This window comes from Malus sylvestris, chromosome 6, assembly GCF_916048215.2.
Source record: "Malus sylvestris chromosome 6, drMalSylv7.2, whole genome shotgun sequence".
NCBI lineage: Eukaryota > Viridiplantae > Streptophyta > Magnoliopsida > Rosales > Rosaceae > Malus > Malus sylvestris.
In genome coordinates, this window is record NC_062265.1 from 14,649,857 (window position 1) to 14,665,113 (window position 15,257).

Consider the following 15,257-nt stretch of genomic DNA (forward strand, 5'->3'; position numbering starts at 1 on the left):
TCTTAATTATGAATGAAGAGATTATTGGATATGTCTTTATTATGACTAAAGAGATATTTGGGTGGAAACATTAAAAGTATTGACTTTAGTGTGTTCCGTCATGCAAAATATATCGCCATATAGAAGCTTACAACAATATTGTTTGGATGGGAAAGTTCATTTATGAACTCTTTATTCGGTTCCAACTAAAAAGTGTCTCTAGTGTACCGACAATATGACACTAATAGGCCGATAGCTCAAGCCAGGGAATCAAGGTTGTTGGAAATGTGCCCTAAAACCAATCATATGATGATACTTTACGGACATTTCACATGTTAAACTAATCTAGTTTAATATCAAGGACAAAGATTATTGTTTGAGCCGTCTCATATAAATGTTATATGCTTAAGCGATAAGTCCAAGGAATATGTGATTGGGAGAATGCGATCTAAAGAATTTAGATTCATGAGACCATTCTTTCGTAGACACATCCTAAACGTTCCTGATCATAGGATTGCCAATTGGGCATTGACAGTTCGTTAAGATCAGTACGTGTTGTGTCTTCTCTCAGGGAGAGTGACTAGTCTCGAGTCATTAGTATGTGTGACATCAAGACAAGTACGTAGGTGCTCAATAGAGAATAAGTTCACTGAACACGATCAACGAAGAGTTCTCATATTCATGTCACATGAGAACTCATGGTTGGGATAATGCAAAGTAGTCCTTTGACCTGAGGCATCATAGTTGTCTTGTGGTTAAGTCCTTGATCTTTGATTATGTCAAAGTCACTCCATCAGGAGGGTGTCCACGGCATAGTTGGGGTTAAGCCACTTAGCTATGCAGGCAAGTGAATGCGCAATAAGGGATCTCTAACCTTCAAACCGTTTGAAGGAGAATACTCTTTGATATGATTAAGAATCTCTGGCCAGAGTATGAGTGAGATTTAGGAAAGTCGTTTGAAATCACATTCAAGGTAATCATATGAGCACACGAATTACATTGGATAGTAGACATGAATAAACTATCAAACCAAACAATGTGGTCAAGAGTATTGTATTAGAGAAATACCGTATTGCATTTGTAATCCTAAACTGAATAGGTTCTCTACCTCTTCTGATTAGCTTGGGTAACCATGATATGCTGCTAGGTGTCACTCATGGTTTGTGGAAGCCCTAAACGTGTATAATCACTAAAGGGAGAATTGAAAGTAAGTTTCAATTCACAATCGATTTGAAAGAGTTCTAATCGCCCACTGCCTCACTAAAAGGAACCTAATGGATCGTACACCGTGTAAGGTGGAGATTGAAGAAACAATGGAGATGAGTAAGAATAATTAAATGGTTTAATTATTTATGGCAAGGATTAATTAATATGTTAATTAATCAAACGAATAAGTTCGTTAAAGGCCTCGGGACAGTTTTGGACCTTAAGGCCCAATGGGCTTCGAACGTCAAGCCCATTGACTTAAGTTGTATGACAATTTAATGAATAAAGATTCCCAAAGGCCCAAAAAGCCCAAATCCCTTATGTGGCCGGCCATGTGTGTTGAATTAGGGTTTTTGGTTTTTTAGGTCATTTAAAGAAGTGACTATATAAAGAACTTTATAGCCTAAAATTCATTAAGGGTTCTTTTGGAGAAAATTGGAGAGAACATGTCTCTCATTTTCTCTCTAGGAGGCCGGCCCCCTTGGAGGGTGTATCTAGCAATCCTACCACTCCAAGGTCACTCATTTCTTCTCCAATCTAACCTTGGTGAAGATACTTAGAGGTTCTCAATTTTGGGAACTTGGAGAAACCTATTCTTCCATCCAAATCCATAGATTTTAGATGCAAGGAATGAAGGCCCTCTCTTTGGGTGATTAGCCTTTGCTTATGCAAAGAGGAATCTACAAAGGTATATATATTTCTCAATTCACTTTGATTTGAGTTGAGTCTTGGTTCACCAATCTACTAGGTTTTGAATTTCATGGGTAATGTTTTGTTTTTGAATGCATGCAAGCATGATTCCGCCTTTTAATTGTTAAATGCATGTTATAGATGTTATTCAAATGAACATGTTTTCACAAAAACCATCCTTCAAAGGTCTCATCAAGATTCGAACTCAAATGAGAGACTGAACCACATATAATGGTCGCGTCATTATTCTTAAGGTTGCTTCTATGGATAACATATAGATATCCATTCTCTAGGCCTGCTACTCAACCATTTTTGAAATGACTATAGAAGAGGTATCATCATTGATGACCAAGCTGATTGGCTCTAGTGCAAGTGGGAGATTGTTGGAAATGTGCTTTAAAACCAAGCATATGATGATACTTTACGGACATTTCACATGTTAAACTAACCTAGTTTAATATAAAGGGCAAAAATTATTGTTTTAAGCCGTCTCATATAAATGTTATATGCTTAAACAATAAGTCCATGGAATATGCAATTGGGAGAATGTGATCTAAAGAAGTTAGATACATGAGACAATTCTCTTTCATATACATATCCTGAAGGTTCCTGATCATAGGATTGCCAATTGCGCATTAACAGCCCGTTAAGATCAGTACGTGCTATGTCTTCTCTTAGGGACAGTGACTGGTCTCGAGTCATTGGTGTGATAGACACCAAGACAAGCATGTAGGTGATATATAGAGAATGAGTCCATTGAACACGATCAACAAGGAGTTCTCATACTCATGCCACATGAGAACTCATGGCTGGGATAATGCAAAGTAGTCCTTTGACCTGAGGCATCATAGTTGTCTTGTGGTTAAGTCCTTGATCTTTCACTATGTCAAAGTCATTCCATCAGAGGGTGTCCACGGCATAGTTGGGGTTAAGCCATATAGCCATGGAGGCAAGTGAATATGCAACAAGGGATCTCAAACCTTCAAACCGTTTGAGGGAGAATACTCTATGATATGATTAAGAATCTCTGGCCAAAGTATGAATGGGATTTAGGAAGTAATTCCAAATCACGTTTAAGGTAATCATATAAGTAAGAGAATCACATTTGATAATAGACATGAATGTCAAACCAAACAATGTGGTCAAGAGTATTGTATTAGAGAAAGACCGTATTGCATTGTAATCCTAAACTGAATAGGTTCTCAACCTCTTCTGATTAGCTTGGGTAACCATCACATGCTGCTAGGTTTCACTCATGGTTTGTGAAAGCCCTAAATGTGTATAAACACTAACGGGAGAATTGAAAGTATGTTTCAATTCACAATCGATTCGAAAAGATCTAATCACCCAGTGCTTCGCTAAAAGGAACTTAATGGATCGTACACTGTGTAAGGTAAAGATTGAAAAACCAACAGAGATTAGTAAGAATAATTGAATGGTTTAATTATTTATGGCTAGGATTAACTAATATGTTAATTAACAAACGAATATGTTCGTTATAGACCTCGAGTTAGTTTTGGGCCACAAGGCCCAATGGGATTTGAATGTCAAGACATTAACTCAAGTTGTATGACAACTTGAATACACAAAGGGCTTGAAAGCCCAATAAACCCTTAAGGCTGGCCACATTAAAGGATGAAGGGTTTTGGTTCTTTTGTCTCTTAGTTGAAAGAACTATATATAGGACTTTATAACATTTTGATCATTAGGGTTTCTTTTGGAGAAAAGATGAGAACACAAAGCCCTCTTTTCTCTCTAAGAGGCCGGCTACCTTAGAGGAAATTAGCTAGCACTCTTACTTCCTCTAGGTCACACATCTCTTCGTCAATGCTCTCCTTGGTGTGGAAAAATTAGAGGTTCTCTATTTTTAAGAACTTGGAGAATCCTTTCAACCATCCTCATCCAACAAATCCATAGGGCTAAGAAGCAAGGAATGAAGGCATTCTCCTTGGGTGATTAGCCTTTGCTTATGCAAAGAGGAATTAACAAAGGTATAAGATTTCTCAACTCACTTTGTTCTTGAGTTGAGTCTTGGTTCACCCAACTACTAGGTTTTGAATTTCATGGGTTAAGTTTTGTTTTTGAGTGCATACAAGCAAGATTCCGCCTGTTAATTGTTAATAGCATGCATAGATGTTGCTCAAATGAACTTATTTTTCCCAAATAATTCCTTCAGAGAGCTTATTCAAAAGTAATAAAGTGATGCCGAGTCTGCTCCAGGAGATCAGATAAATGGACAACATTTTCAGTGCTCAGTAAGCTGCCGGCTGCAAGATCATTCAGGCATTCTCCTATAGAGTCGAGGCCTTTAGATTGAAGGACTTGTGAGACAGAGAAGGATAGGATGTATTGCAGCTTGGCAAAGGTATTGGATTTGGTTGCGGAAGGCTCGACCGACGCATTAGATGACCTAGCTATTCTAGAAGTATTCAAAAGGAGAACGTCAAGCTCGGTTTCCCATGAAGGCTACACATGAAAAGGTTTGAGAAAAAAGGAAAATCGTCTAGAAAATAGTAGAGAGAATTTGTTTTAGACCTGCCGAGAGGAAACTTCAGCCATGTCCCCTGGTTCGTTGCTCAAACCTAGAGAGCTTAATGGCCGAGCCCAATGCTTAAGAATGCTTGAAAAGGATAAAATCAAATCACAAGGAAGTTTGAACAAATGACCAAAGGAAAACGATAGACGAAGACAAATACCTTGAGCCGTCTGTTTGGATTTTAGGGCAATGGTTTTCTTTGGGCAGTTGCTTAAAGATTTTTTGATGGTGTTCTCGACCAATATGTGAAAGAAGTTCTAAGTGTATGTTTCCCACCAGTCGATGAAGGTGGCGATGCTAAAGGTTTCAAGAACATTAGGTCGGAGATGGAATTTTTTGCATTTTTCTTGAAATTCACGAATTGTCTCACAGCATTCTCTCTCCGAAGAACCAGATGAGCGTCATCAGCTTAGGAGGGAGTGGGAAGTGAGAGGCACTGGGCAACCTTGGAGGTGTAGGAAAAATTTTGTCCTAGCTAAGAACAAGTAAGAACATTTGAATACATATGCAAACTATTAACACTTTAAAGTAGGCATGCATTAAAAAACAATTCATAAAACCCATGACTTTCAAAACCTAGTATATGGTGAACCAATAAACTCTTTAACAACATTAAAGAGAAGTAAAGATTTAGAGTTTCTTTACCCTTGAAGCTCATCCTTGTTTACACAAGGGATTCACCCAAGTGGAGGGCCTTCAAGTCACCTCCAAGCTCCTTGGATATTCCTTGTGATTTTCCTCCTTTTAGTGCTCCTTTGCTTCTTTGAGGATTTTAGGATTTGTTCTCCAAAACACCAAAAATTTGATGTCTCTAACTCTCCACACCAAGGATGTATCTTGTGAAGATAAAATGGATGACTTAGGGAAGAAGAGATTGCTAGATGTCCCTCCCCTAAGTGGCCGGCCTCTTTAGAGAAAAGTGAGAGAAAGTGTTTCACCCAATTTCTTTAAGAAAACCCTAATGAGAAATAAAGCTATAAAGTTCCTTTTATACTTCATTTCAAGTGAGTGGCAAACTTGTAATTAATCCAAGCTTGCCCATTCACCCTAATGGCCGGCCATATTAATGTTATTGGGCTAATTGCCCATTTTGTTTTAGTTGTCATACAACTTAAACATAATGGGCCTTGTGGACCAAAACGCTTTTGAGACCCGAAGCCCAAAACAAACTTAAAAGCCCAATACGAACCTTTCGTAAAATTAATTAACTAATTAATTAATCTTGACCATTCATCAATTAAACCATTTAATTGCTTATCCATTTCATTTAATTTCCTCACATACATCCTTACTCGGTGTACGATCCATTAGGTTTCAATTAGCGAGGTAGTGGGCGATTGTTACTCTTAACGATCGATTGTGAATTGAAACCACATTTCAATTCTCCCTTAATGATTAGTGTTTGCTAATCATTTAGGGCTTCCACAAACCATGAGTGACACCTAGCAGTATGTCATGGTTACCCAAGCTAAGTAGAAGTGGTTGGAGAACCTATCCAGTTACAGCTACAATGCAATACGGTCCTTCTCTAATACAATACTCTTAATCACATTGTTTGAGTGATAGTTTGTTTCATGTCTACTATCCAATGTGATACTTATCTATATGATTCCCTTGAATATGATTTGGAACAAACTTCCTAAGTCATATTCATATGCTTTGGCCAAAGACTTTAGAATCATATCTTAGTGTATTATCCTTCCTGTTGGAAATGTGCCCTAAAACCAATCATGTGATGATACTTTACGGACATTTCACATGTTAAACTAATCTAGTTTAATATAAAGGGCAAAGATTATTGTTTGAGCCGTCTCATATAAATGTTATATGCTTAAACGATAAAGTCCAAGGAATATGTGATTGGGAGAATGCGATCTAATGAAGTTAGATTCATGAGACCATTCTTTCGTAGACACATCCTAAATGTTCCTGATCATAGGATTGTCAATTGGGAAGTGACAGTCCGTTAAGATCAGTACGTATTGTGTCTTCTCTCAGGGAGAGTGACTAGTCTCGAGTCATTGGTGTGTGTGACGTCAAGACAAGTACGTAAGTGCTCAGTAGAGAATGAGTTCACTGAACGCGATCAACGAAGAGTTCTCATACTCATGTCACATGAGAACTCATGTTTGGGATAATGCAAATTAGTCCTTTGACCTGAGGCATCACAGTTGTCTTGTGGTTAAGTCCTTGATCTTTGATTATGTCAAAGTCACCCCATCGGGGTGTCCATGGCATCGTTGGGGTTAAGCCACTTAGTCATGGAGGCAAGTGAATGCGCAACAAGGGATCTCTAACCTTCAAACTGTTTGAGGGAGAATACTCTATGATATGATTTAGAATCTCTGGCCAGAGTATGAATGAGATTTTGAAAAGTCGTTCTAAATCACATTCAAGGAAATCATATAAGCACACGAATCACATTGGATAGTAGACATGAATAAATAAACTATCAAACCAAACAATGTGGTCGGGAGTATTAGATTAGAGAAAGACCGTATTGCATTTGTAATCCCAAACTGAATATGTTTTCTCTACCTCTTCTGATTAGCTTGGGTAACCATGATATGCTGCAAGGTGTCACTCATGGTTTGTGGAAGCCCTAAACGTGTGTAATCACTAAAGGGAGAATTGAAAGTAAGTTTCAATTCACAATCGATATAAAATGGTTTTAATCGCCCACTGCCTCGCTAAAAGGAACCTAATGGATCGCACACCGTGTAAGGTGGAGATTGAAGAAACAATGGAGATGAGTAAGAATGATTAAATGGTTTAATCATTTATTTATGGCAAGGATTAATTAATATGTTAATTAATCAAACGAATAAGTTCGTTAAAGACCTCGGGATAGTTTTGGACCTTAAGGCCCAATGGGCTTCGAACGTCAAGCCCATTAACTTAAGTTGTATGACAACTTAATGAATAATGATTCACAAAGGCCCAATTAGTCCAAAATATCCTAATGGCCGGCCATATTGTTTAGGGTAGTGAACTTGGACTTATTTACAAGTTTGCCACTCAAATGAATAAAGGTATAAATATGACTTTATAGCCAAAATTCATTTAGGGTTTGTTTTGGAGAAAATTGGAGAGAACATGTCTCTCCATTTCTCTCTAAAGAGGCCGGCCACCTTGGGGGTGCATCTTGCAATCCCACTACTCCAAGGTCACTCATTTCTTCTCCAATCTCTCCTTGGTGAAGAGACTTAGAGGTTCTCAATTTTGGGAACTTGGAGAAACCTATTCTTCCATCCAAATCCATAGTTTTTAGATGCAAGCAATGAAGGCCCTCTCTTTGGGTGATTAGCCTTTGCTTATGCAAAGAGGAATCTACAAAGGTACAATTTCAACTCACTTTGTTTTGAGTTGAGTTTTGGTTCACCAATCTACTAGGCTTTGAATTTCATGGTTAATGTTTTGTTTTTAAGTGCATGCAAGCATGATTCCGCCTTTAATTGTTAATTGCATGCTTAATGATGTTGCTTAAATGAACATGTTTTCACAAAATATTCCTTCACTTCCACCATGGAAGGTTAGAGATCCCTTGTTGTGCATTCATATGCCTACATGACTAGATAGCTTGACCCCAACAATGCCGTGGACACTCCGATGGAATGCCGTTGACATGATCAAAGATCAAGAACCTAACCATTAGACATCTATGATGCCTCAGGTCAAAGGACTACTTTGCATATTGCAACTTTCGAGTTCTTACATGACATGTATGTTCGAACTCTCTTTTGATCGTTCTTCAGTGTACTCGATTACTCTTTCGAGCACCTATGTGTTTGTCTTAGTGTCCAACACCAAATGACTTGAGACTAGTCATACTCACGCTTGAGTCAACATAACACATACTAGCCTTAGCGGATTGTCAATGCCCAATCGGCAATCCTATGGCTAGGAATGTTTTAGGAATGAACATAAGAGAATGGTCTCGATAATCTAACTCACTTAGATCACTTGTCTCTTAGATCAAATACATCCCTAGGATTCCCTTATTGCTTAAACACATGATACAATAAATAGTGATTAACAATAAGCTTTCCCTTCATTAAACATATAAAAGTTTAATACATTAAGTATTCCAAAAAGCTATTACATCAAATGAGTGGCTTTGTGGGCATACTTCCAACAATCTCCCACTTGCACTCAAAGCCATCCTCCCATGTATCTAATACCCACCTTTTCCATATGACGGTCAAGCTGGATTTGAGACATTGGCTTTGTCAGTGGATCTGCTACGTTATCGGCTGAAGCAACTTTGAGAATGTTGACTTTCCCCTCGGTAGCATATCTTCTAATGATATTAAAGCGCCTGTCAAAATGGTTGTTCTTTTGATGTGCCCTGGGTTCCTTGGCTTGAGCTATCGCCCCACTATTATCACAGTACAGAGTTACTGGTGATGTAATGGTTGGAACCACCCCAAGTTCAGTGATGAACTTCTTCATCCATAACGCTTCTTTGCCGGCTTCAGTTGCAGCGACATATTCAGCCTCTGTTGTGGAATCAGTAATTACACTCTGTTTCTTGCTCTTCTAACGGACAGCCCCACCATTCAGAGTGAATACATATCCGGAGTTGGAACTTCTATCATCGACGTCAGATTGGAAATCTGTGTCTGTATAGGCTTCCACTCGCAACTCTGCCGCTCCTCCATATACGAGGAACATGTCTTTAGTTCTTCTTAAGTACTTAAGGACTGTCTTGACAGCTGCCCAGTGTTCTGGTCCTGGGTTAGATTGATATCGACTAGTAATGCTCACAGCATATGCGATATCAGGCCTTGTGCATATCATGGCATACATGAGACTCCCTATGGCGGAAGCATAAGGAATAGTATTCATTTGCCGTATCTCTTTAGGAGTCTTAGGTTCCATGGACTTAGAAAGGTGAATTCCATGTCTAACAGGAAGAAAACCTTTCTTAGATTGTTCCATCTGGAACCTACTTAGCACCTTATCAATGTACATAGATTGGGATAATCCAATTAATTTTCTAGATCTATCACGATAGAGCTTTATCCCAAGTACATAAGATGCATCTCCTAAATCTTTCATGTGGAATGTTTTGGACAACCACACTTTTACAGAAGAAAGTATTGCAGTGTCATTCCCGAATAGTAATATGTCATCTACATATAACACTAGGAATACTACTGCTTCCCCAACGACCTTTTGATAAACACAATTGTCGTCTTCGTTTTGAGTAAAACCAAACGTTTTGATTTCAGTGTCGAAACGAATGTTCCAGCTCCTGGAGGCTTGCTTAAGTCCATAAATGGACCTTTGAAGCTTGCATACCTTAGTCTTTTCAGACTTGGACATGAAACCTTCGGGTTGAGTCATATAGAGCTCTTCCTCTAGGTAGCCGTTCAGAAAGGTCGTCTTCACGTCCATTTGCCATATCTCATAATCATGGTACGCAGCTATAGCAAGCAAAATCCGAATGGGCTTAATCATGGCTACATGAGAGAAAGTTTCTTCATAGTCAATCCCTTCTCTTTGCATGTAACCCTTGGCTACTGGTCTAGCCTTATAAGTCTCCACGTTCCCATCAACGCCTATCTTCCTCTTGAAGACCCATTTGTTTCCAACAGGTACAATACCTTCTGGAGGGTCTATAAGAGTCCAGACCTGATTTTGATACATGGAATCCATCTCGGATTTCATGGCCTTTTGCCATCTCTTTGAATCAATGTCGGACATTGCTTCAGTGTAGTCCCTAGGGTCCTCCTTTGTGTCATTGTCACCTAGAAGGTGCAATTCCGCAAAGTCATTATCTAAGCCATACCTCTTAGGTGGCTTACTAACCCGTTCAGATCTACGTAGAGCTAGGGGTTCAGGAACAGGGTTGTCAATATGTCGAGTGCTTGTTTGTGGTTCATTATTAATCTCATTAATTTCCATCTCTTTGCTTATAGTTCTTTTGAGAACGAATTCGTCCTCTAGAAACTTAGCAGTTCTGGCGACAAAGACTTTCTGGTCGTCAGGATGGTAGAACTCAAATCCCATAGTTTCTCTAGGATATCCTACAAAATAGCATCTTACTGATGTCGCTTCAAGCTTAGTAGCTTCAAGCTTCTTGACATATGCTTCACAACCCCAAATCTTAACATGATTAAGACTTGGCTTTCTTCCATGCCATATCTCATAGGGCGTTTGTGAAACTGATTTGGAAGGTACTCTATTAAGCAAGTAAGCTGCTGTATATAGAGCGTATCCCCAGAATGTTACTGGCAGATCAGCGGAACTCATCATAGAATGAACCATGTTCATCAAGGTTCGATTTCTCCTTTCAGAAACTCCATTAAGTTGTGGAGTTCCCGGTGGAGTCCACTGTGATATTATTCCACACTCTTTGAGATAATCTAGGAACTCATTACTCAGATATTCACCCCCTCGATCTGATCTTAGGATCTTTATCTGTTTCCCAGTTTGCTTCTCAACTTCATTCTTGAATTCCTTGAACCTTCCAAAGGATTCTGACTTGTACTTCATAAGATACACATAGCCAAACCGAGAGTGATCGTCGGTGAATGTGATATAGTAGGAGAAGCCTCCTCTCGACGTAGTAGACATAGGTCCACATACGTCAGTGTGGATTAACCCTAGAATTTCAGTGGCATGCTCTCCTTTTCCAGTAAATGGAGATTTGGTCATCTTCCCTTTCAAGCAACATTCACAAGTACCCATCTGGTCATTACCTAATGGGCGGATATATCCGTCTTTCGACATCTTGTGAATCTTATCAAGGTTCACATGTCCAAGTTTAAGATGCCACATCTTTTCTTGGTTAACTTCTTCTCTAGCCCTTTTGGGTTTTGAGGTATTCCCGCTTGCAATACAGTGCATCCCACTATTCGTCTCTAGGTGAAAAAGTCCCTCTATCATATCACCATGAGAGATAATACGACCGTTCAAGTATAAAGTGCAACTCATTTTGTCAAACAATACTGAGTGCCCATCTCGTAAAAGCTTAGAGATGGAAATCAAATTCTTTATACATGAAGGAAAATATAAACAATTTTTAAGTTCCAGGACTCCCCAGAGGGTAGGTTAAGAATGTAGGTGCCTATTGCTTTTGCAGAGATTTTAGTGCCGTTCCCAACTCGCACAACCATCTCCCCATTGCGCAGTGATTTACTCCCCGCTAGTCCCTGCATCGTATTACAGATATGTTGACTAGCGCCTGAATCAAATATCCAGGAATTGGAGCTCACTGTAAAAGCACTCTTTATGACAGAAATAGTCTCTTCAAAAGTTCGTGTCATAAGGCTCGCAATGTGCACCCTGTATTTCTTCTTCCAACGTTCATCCTTTCCACAATGAAAGCATGTTCCTTTGGATTTCTTTGCCTTCTTCTTATGCAACCTTTTCCTTGTGATTGCATTCTCACTCCCACTGTCCCTTTTGAAACCTTTGTCAAATTTACAGCACATGTTAATCATCTCGTTTAAAGAATGATCGAATCTATTCACTTTATAGTTTACAATAAACTTAGTGAAATCATCCGAGAGAGATGCAAGGAAAAAGTCTTGGGCCATTTTCCCATCGATGGAAGTTCCTAAACTTTTAAGATCTTTAAATATCTTTTCCATCTTTTGTCCATGTTTATGGACCGATGTCCCCTTTGCCATTTTGGCATTCATTAGACTACAAACATTTGAGAATCGTACATTACTAGTCTCAATGTCATGCATCTTATGCAAACTTTCAACCATGGCACAAGAAGTGTCCATGTGCTTATGTAGCTTCATAAGCTCCTCACTAAGTGAAGTAAGGATTAAGCATTTGGCTTGTAAATCATCCTCATAGTGTCTAACATAATTTTGACACTCCTCCTTTGAAGCTAGTTTCGTAGGAGGTATATGAGGAGGGGATTGCTTAAGCACATACAATATGTCTTTCACCTTTGAGACATTCTCAATGTGGCGATACCAAGCAAGGAAACGTTGGCCCTTAAGGCCCCTTTTGTCAAGTATAATGGTGGGTATAATTTTAGGCATGTCGTTAACTACATAACATAACATAAATCGTATTAGATTGTTTGTTTAAAACTATTTGATTGGGTCTTTGAATCAAATAGTACCACCCACTATTTTTGGCAAATTCCACATCCCTCAATAGAATTGAAGAGTTATATTGAACTCTTAGCGGGGTATGGGAGACTCACCATTACCAAGCCCACCTCACGATGATACGATGTTGGCTAGCAAAAATAATGATGAGAGAATAACGCATTATTCATTTACAACCTTTTGTAATTACCCATCCGTTTGGCCTCTAGAGAATGTTGCCTCACGATGATACGATGTCGGCTCCATTGCACTAAGTTTAGGTTATTCCCACCATGCTTAGTTTGTGAAGGGGTTCAAGAATAGCCTCACGATGATATGATGTCGGCTATCCTCGTTGCCTACACTCACCTCATCATATGTTTATGGACTCCTCCTGGATGTAAGCACATACTTTGAACTCCCCCATGATAGGGTGAAGCCGGTGCATGAGTCACAAACGATTGGAGCCCACCACGGTGGAAGGTCTACGAAGAGATGTTCAAAACATCTCTCGCTTATCAACTTAATATTCGTTTGTCGAGGGAGTAGTTTTGGGCTACATCAAAATCATTTTAATCATATTAAAAGAACTTGGGCCTATCATAACCATTGGTCCAAGTTAATATGAATTAGTAGCATATAATACTCCCACTGTTTCGTTGAAACAAGCGAGACTATATGGAACTACTAACGAACACATTGCATCCTCATATGGACTATATGGTCATATTAGGTTTTAGGATGATTATGAACCGTTTAATTTGATCCAACACGAGCCTTGTGTTGGACCTTGGGTTTAAGGTAGATAGTTGTTGATTTTAGTTACGCGTTTAATCCAATTAAACCGTTATTTCCTATTGTTGGAAATATGCCCTGAAAGTCAATCTTTGGAAGAAATCTTTCAGGACAAATGAATCGATGTATGGATGATTCTTATACATCAAATGGCAAAGATACTAATTAGGACTATCTTAATAAACGAAATATGTCCTGAATAGTGAATCCATGGACAATGGATCGATTGAAGAAGTAATCTAATGATGTTAGACTACAGAGACCTTCTTCACATAAACAGATGTCCAAAAAGGTTCCTGGTCATTGGATTGTCGGAGGGATACTGACAATGCGTAGACCGGTACATACTATGTCTGCTTCAATTGGAAGGATGGAAAGTCTCATCCCATTCGTGTTGTGACACTAAGACAAGTATGTAGGTGCTCATTAAGGGAATGAGTTCACTGAACACAATCGAACGGGAGTACTTGCATGGAGGTCTACTCACATGTCAAGCAAGTAACTCTAATGGTTGGAAAGATGTAAGTAATCCTTAGACCTGAGGCATCGTCGTTGTCTTGTGGTTAAGTACTTAATCTTTGATTATGTCAAAGTCTCCCCATTCGAGGGTGTCCACGGCATAATTGGGGTTAAGCCACTTAGTCATGAAGGCAAGTGTATGCGCAACAAGGAATCTCTAATCCTCGATAAGAGAGGAAGAATACTCTAAGATATGATTCGGGAATCTTCGGCCGAAGTATCGAGCGTAATAAAGGAAAGCGTTCCTAAACGACTCAATTGGATCATATAAGAAGGAATAATCACATTAGGGGTTTGACATGATATATCCATACCCTAATGATGTGATTGAGAGTATTGTATTAGAGAAGGATTGAATTACATTGTAATTCCAACTGACTAGGTTCTCCGAATAAACTTCTACATTAGCTTGGGTAGCTATGACATATGGTTAGATGTCACTCATAGCTTGTGAGTTCTTCTAGATGATTAGATGTAGTCGTCAAAGAAGAAAGGTGAATTAAAATGAGGTTTTAATTCACTAAGTGATTGAATTAAATATAAGCAATTGGATTAATGCCAATCACCTCACTGCCTTGCTAATTAGAACCTAAAAGGTTGTTCACCAATACACTATTGTAGTGAGTAATTAATGGATGATGGAAACAATTAATTGGATTAATTATGTGTTGTGATTAATTTAGAAAAGTCTAAAGAAATCATAAAAGCGATAAAGATCGTTTTGGGCTTAAAGAAACGTTCGGGTTTAATTAGGCCCATTGGGCCTAAACCCATTGGGCTTTTATTCAAGCATTGGATGACTTGAAATAATAAAAGCCCAAAGCCCAAAAACAACACAAGAGGGCCGGCCATATTATGTGGGTTTTGGAGAGATATTTAGTCAAGTGTTGACTAGGTTTTCTTTTTGTCTATATAAGCAACTTTATAAGATATTGTTCATTAGGGTTTTTTGTGAGTTTTGAACAACAAAAGAGGCAAAAGAAAATAGCCATCTTGAACCACAAAGGCCGGCCACCAAAGGGGGGTTTTTACTAACATCTCTTACACCCTTTTGGTTATTCCTTCATCCTTCTCACTACACTAGTGGGTGAGGATCTTTAGAGGTTTCCTACTTTGGGAACTTGAAGAGAACCTAGGAGCACTCATTGTAACAAAGTGGAGGAGGCAAGGAGGGAAGCTAGGCTCAAGGATTTCAAGGAGCAAAGGCCTTGGAGGTGGTCCATCCTTGGTCTTAAGTCTAGATCAAGAGGTATAAGACTAACCTTCACTTTGTTCTTGATTCTAAAAATTGTTTTGATGCATTATATATAAACCTATGAACCTTGAAGGGGATTTGCATGACTATAGCTTTGATAATTTGTTATAAATGCTTCCGCTGCTTTCGTATTTTAAATTTTGATTTGTATATGCATGATAGTCATTATGAAATCCCATTCTAGAATCTCATAATTTTCCCTTCAAGTGGTATCAGA